Here is a 6,253-nt window from a genome sequence, read left to right as displayed (position 1 = left end):
CCACGGAAGTGATCATGACAGACGGCTCGAAGCGGAGATCTTTGCCCCAGCACTATTGGTGCTCGGCATCCGTAGAGGCGTCAACCATGTGGCTGGTTCACCCCCCGTGATGAGGTATGCGGATTTCCGGCAAGTTATTTCCGATCACCTCCGCTGGCGTCTTTCACGTGTGGCTGACTCACACCCCGAGGTGCGCACGGGTTACCGGACTGTTATGCTGGACACTTCAAAATGGAGCGGTGAGTAGAAGACATTCGTCCACCACATATAGACATATGACATACGTGCAGGGAAGGTGACCGGTTCTATTGCTTGTATCCCCGCAGTCACCCCCGGACTCCACTTACATGTCCCGTATGCCACAGAGCAACGAAATACCTTTCCACACATCTTAGGAGGACATGTCTGAGGACCCAGAGTGATTCTGATATAAAAGCTGCCCTTGCATCAGCCAAGTTTCAGCTCAAATGCATTGCCGAAAGAGGTACAACTATCCGCTTCAATGACCTCAAGCCTCTCCAGTCCTTGGAGGAGACTGTATCCTTCTTAGAAGGTCGCGGATTTTTAATAGCCAACAAGCCTAGGTTTGAGCATCAAATCCCGCCACTGATCTCTGAAGAGCCCGCTCAGGTACCACCAGCCATTTTGGAGCTCTGCCCAGGCACTATGCCCCTGACGGAGCTAGATTCGGATGAGATCGATATCCCTTTGCTTTTACGGCCTGCAGAAAGCCCCCTGCCCCTGGCAGAGCCAGATGCATCGGATGAGGCTTCACTTTTACAGCCTGTGGAAAGTTTTCAAGAAAGCCCTCGCTCAGAGACTGCCCACACAGGGGCCTGTTCTGACCCCATGGAAGATGAGGAGGTCACTGACGGTAGCGATTTAAGAATTCAGAAAAGGCAGTGGAAGGACAAAAATCGCACCGCTACAAAGATGGCCGGCTTGTATAAGCGACACTCAATGAACGACGCTATGTTCAAAGGTTTCCGCTCATACCTAACCATTACACACGGGGTGCCAAACTGCCAACAGGAGGTCTCAAATGTTTCCAGGTTCCTCTTCTTTGTGAACCCGAGAAGAGTAACCCTGGAGTACCTACTGAAGCCAAATAAAATCAATGAATTTTTTGAAAAACTCGGAAACCTCCAGCTATCGAAACAGACCTCCCTCAGAATGCTGAAGCATATACGGAGATTCACTGTCTATCAGATGAGGGCCACGGGACTGAGAATAGAAAAGCCAGAACTCTACAAGGCCTGTGAGGTATTCATGAATCACACTGAGGACCTACAGAAGACATTGTACAAGGGCGCCTGCAAGGAGTCTGTTAGTAAGCGGTACACACCCTTCAAAGTATCGCATATGCGGCTTGATTTTTGCCATGTATGTTCAATAATTCCTCTTATTTTTCCCCAGGTACGATCTACTGAGGAAGCCGCTAAAATCGCCCGTGGACTGCCAGATTATTCTGGAGGAGGCAAGGCCAACTTTTCTAGCCAGCATAGCCTCTGTGGAAGAGGGCGGATCAAATGAAGAACGCCGGGAAATTGCACTCTACCTCCAGGCCCTGCTGGTTCTGAAAAATCTCCAGAGACCAGGTGTCATCCGTAACATGACGGTAAGTAGTCAGACCCTGTGGGTCAGCGGTCTCCCATGCACCAGTTCAATAACTTTCCACATCAGGTTTCAGAGTGGACCGAGAGGATCCATCACGTGTACCACGACAGACAGATGACAGTTGTCGGTGTGAAGACTCACAAATGTTCCACCACTCAGGTCGCAGTGTTCGTACTTTCAGAGGAAGAAGAATCGGTAAGGGACTCAACCAGTCAGGGAGCCCAGGCAACACCACTCCACATGGGGAGCAAACCCCTCTCTTTTTCCTTTTTCAGTGGTTCAAAGTGTATGCAGAACATGTCCGACCTGTCTATACCGCTGGCCGAAGGAAGGTCACTAATTTCTTTGTGACGTGTACGGGGAAGGCCATAGCAAATCCATCCGTGGGCCTCAGGCAATACCATTCGAGGTAAGACGGCCACGAGCCGAATGATGCATGGGCATGTGTAGAAACAGGTACTGACATTATGATTTCCTCCATAGCTACAACCTCCCGAACATCACTAGCCACCTAGTGCGACGGGTATGTGAAACCTGGACAACTTCACAATACACGGACTGTGAAAAGCGACTGTTTGCACGGTACTTGGCACATACAAATGACATGGCTGAGAGAGTGTACCGGGAGAAGACTCTGACAGATATGTGTCATGCCCACGAGCTGGTGGTAAATGCAGGAAAGAAGGATGAAGCCGACAATCAGTCACCAGTGATGCCTTCAAGCAGTGCATCAGAGAATGAGCAGGGAGGCAGTATGGAAATCGATCCGGAGGGTAACAAATCATACTACCTAAGAACCATCAAGCCTGCTCTGAGGTGACATAGGCAGAAAGGGCGTCCACCTACCAGAGTCCCCCTTCCCACAAGGACTCCAGATTTGCCCCCACTGACATCCATCACCTCCAGAGAACCAGGGACCACCGAGGGAGGGTCTGGTCAAGCTCAGGTACCCCATGATCACTTCTCATGCTTGGGCATGGACCACCAGCCATTGCCGGGGACTGAGAACCATCGAGCCTGCTCTGAGGGGACATAGGCAGAAGGGGCGTCCGCCTACCAGAGTCCCCCTTCCCATAAGGACTCCAGATTTGCCCCCACTTACATCCATCACCTCCAGAGAACCAGGGACCACCGAGGGAGGGTCTGGTCAAGCTCAGGTACCCCATGATCACTTCTCATGCTTGGGCATGGACCACCAGCCATTGCCGGGGACTGAGAACCATCGAGCCTGCTCTGAGGGGACATAGGCAGAAGGGGCGTCCGCCTACCAGAGTCCCCCTTCCCATAAGGACTCCAGATTTGCCCCCACTTACATCCATCACCTCCAGAGAACCAGGGACCACCGAGGGAGGGTCTGGTCAAGCTCAGGTACCCCATGATCACTTCTCATGCTTGGGCATGGACCACCAGCCATTGCCGGGGACTGAGAACCATCGAGCCTGCTCTGAGGGGACATAGGCAGAAGGGGCGTCCGCCTTCCAGAGCCCAAGCTCGGCTATGGACTCCAGATTTGCCCCCCTGACAGCGATCACCTCCAGAGAACCAGGGACCACCGAGGGAGGGTCTGGTCAAGCTCAGGTACCCCATGATCACTTCTCATGCTTGGGCATGGACCACCAGCCAATGCCAGGGACTGAGAACCATCGAGCCTGCTCTGAGGGGACATAGGCAGAAGGGGCGTCCGCCTACCAGAGTCCCCCTTCCCATAAGGACTCCAGATTTGCCCCCACTGACATCCATCACCTCCAGAGAACCAGGGACCACCGAGTGAGGGTCTGGTCAAGCTCAGGTACCCCATGATCACTTCTCATGCTTGGGCATGGACCACCAGCCAATGCCGGGGACTGAGAACCATCGAGCCTGCTCTGAGGGGACATAGGCAGAAGGGGCGTCCGCCTACCAGAGTCCCCCTTCCCACAAGGACTCCAGATTTGCCCCCACTGACATCCATCACCTCCAGAGAACCAGGGACCACCGAGGGAGGGTCTGGTCAAGCTCAGGTACCCCATGATCACTTCTCATGCTTGGGCATGGACCACCAGCCATTGCCGGGGACTGAGAACCATCGAGCCTGCTCTGAGGGGACATAGGCAGAAGGGGCGTCCGCCTTCCAGAGCCCAAGCTCGGCTATGGACTCCAGATTTGCCCCCCTGACAGCGATCACCTCCAGAGAACCAGGGACCACCGAGGGAGGGTCTGGTCAAGCTCAGGTACCCCATGATCACTTCTCATGCTTGGGCATGGACCACCAGCCAATGCCAGGGACTGAGAACCATCGAGCCTGCTCTGAGGGGACATAGGCAGAAGGGGCGTCCGCCTACCAGAGTCCCCCTTCCCATAAGGACTCCAGATTTGCCCCCACTGACATCCATCACCTCCAGAGAACCAGGGACCACCGAGGGAGGGTCTTGTCAAGCTCAGGTACCCCAGGATCGCTTCTCATGCTTGGGCATGGACCACCAGCCAATGCCGGGGACTGAGAACCATCGAGCCTGCTCTGAGGGGACATAGGCAGAAGGGGCGTCCGCCTTCCAGAGCCCAAGCTCGGCTATGGACTCCAGATTTGCCCCCCTGACAGCGATCACCCTTCAGAGGACCAGGGACCACCGGGGAGGGTCTGGTCAGGCTCAGGTACCCCGAGATTGCTTCTCTCACTTGGGACTCACGACCAGCAAAAGTCCCTCCTGGAGCTGTGGAAGTTCAGTCTCGGCCGTATTTTGCAACTTCCACAACAAGAGGGACCACCTTCTAAAGTCGCCTACCCGAGCCGGAGAACCAGAGAAACAATCGCCATCCATCGGGGTAGAGAGAGCACTCTCTCCTGTATTCTGCCGCAGGTGCGCATTCCTATGTATATGCATTGCGGGACAACGTCCCCACTTTAAGGGGATGAAGTCAGAACTGTACCCGGCCTCCAGTCACTGTAGGGCGGATGCGGCACCCAGAAAATTCCTCATTCCGGTTCTTTTTCACTTAGTCGTTTTTTTTTTTGCAAGAATGTACCCCAGGGATGGCCCACAAGCCAAAGCCAGGGACTGAGAACCATCGAGCACGCTCTGAGGGGACATAGTCAGAGGGGGCGTCCGCCTTCCAGAGCCCTCCTTCCCACGAGGACTCCAGATTTGCCCCCCTGACGACAGCCATCGCCTCCAGAGAACCAGGGACCACCGAGGGAGGGTCTGGTCAAGCTCAGGTACCCCAGGATCACTTCTCATGCTTGGGCATGGACCACCAGCCATTGCCGGGGACTGAGAACCATCGAGCCTGCTCTGAGGGGACATAGGCAGAAGGGGCGTCCGCCTACCAGAGTCCCCCTTCCCACAAGAACTCCAGATTTGCCCCCACTGACATCCATCACCTCCAGAGAACCAGGGACCACCGAGGGAGGGTCTGGTCAAGCTCAGGTACCCCAGGATCGCTTCTCATGCTTGGGCATGGACCACCAGCCAATGCCGGGGACTGAGAACCATCGAGCCTGCTCTGAGGGGACATAGGCAGAAGGGGCGTCCGCCTACCAGAGTCCACCTTCCCATAAGGACTCCAGATTTGCCCCCACTGACATCCATCACCTCCAGAGAACCAGGGACCACCGAGGGAGGGTCTGGTCAAGCTCAGGTACCCCAGGATCGCTTCTCCAGCTTGGGCATGGACTACCAGCCAATGCCGGGGACTGAGAACCATCGAGCCTGCTCTGAGGGGACATAGGCAGAAGGGGCATCCGCCTACCAGAGTCCACCTTCCCATAAGGACTCCAGATTTGCCCCCACTGACATCCATCACCTCCAGAGAACCAGGGACCACCGAGGGAGGGTCTGGTCAAGCTCAGGTACCCCAGGATCGCTTCTCCAGCTTGGGCATGGACCACCAGCCAATGCCGGGGACTGAGAACCATCGAGCCTGCTCTGAGGGGACATAGGCAGAAGGGGCGTCCACCTTCCAGAGCCCAAGCTCGGCTATGGACTCCAGATTTGCCCCCCTGACAGCGATCACCCTTCAGAGGACCAGGGACCACCGGGGAGGGTCTGGTCAGGCTCAGGTACCCCGAGATTGATTCTCTCACTTGGGACTCACGACCAGCAAAAGTCCCTCCTGGAGCTGTGGAAGTTCAGTCTCAGCCGCAACTTCCACAACAAGAGGGACCACCTTCTAAAGTCGCCTACCCGAGCCGGAGAACCAGAGAAACAATCGCCATCCATCGGGGTAGAGAGAGCACTCTCTCCTGTATTCTGCTGCAGGTGCGCATTCCTATGTATATGCATTGCGGGACAACGTCCCCACTTTAAGGGGACGAAGTCGGAAATGTACCCGATCTCCAGTCACTGTAGGGCGGATGCGGCAGCCAGAAAATTCCTCATTCCGGTTCTTTTTCACTTTTTTTTTTGTCCTCAAGAAACATTTTTGTTCTCAAGAAACTTTTTTGTCCTCAAAACTCAATTACTTCCAAAATTCGACTTTCACCCCAAAAGCCACACATTCTACCCTCATGGGAGGCACTCTCCCTCGGGTCCCCACATCATATTGACGCCCCAGAGCGGTGGGAGAAGGGAAAATTCGATTTTTGCACAAAAATCCAAAAATCGCTCTAAGTCCAAAAATCTTGAAAATTTTTCTAAGTCCCAACGGTACTTTCTGAAAA

This window comes from Dendrobates tinctorius, unplaced genomic scaffold, assembly GCF_039654945.1.
Source record: "Dendrobates tinctorius isolate UK_male_01 unplaced genomic scaffold, ASM3965494v1 ptg000635l, whole genome shotgun sequence".
Lineage (NCBI taxonomy): Eukaryota > Metazoa > Chordata > Amphibia > Anura > Dendrobatidae > Dendrobates > Dendrobates tinctorius.
Note: the sequence above shows the minus strand (reverse complement) of the source record.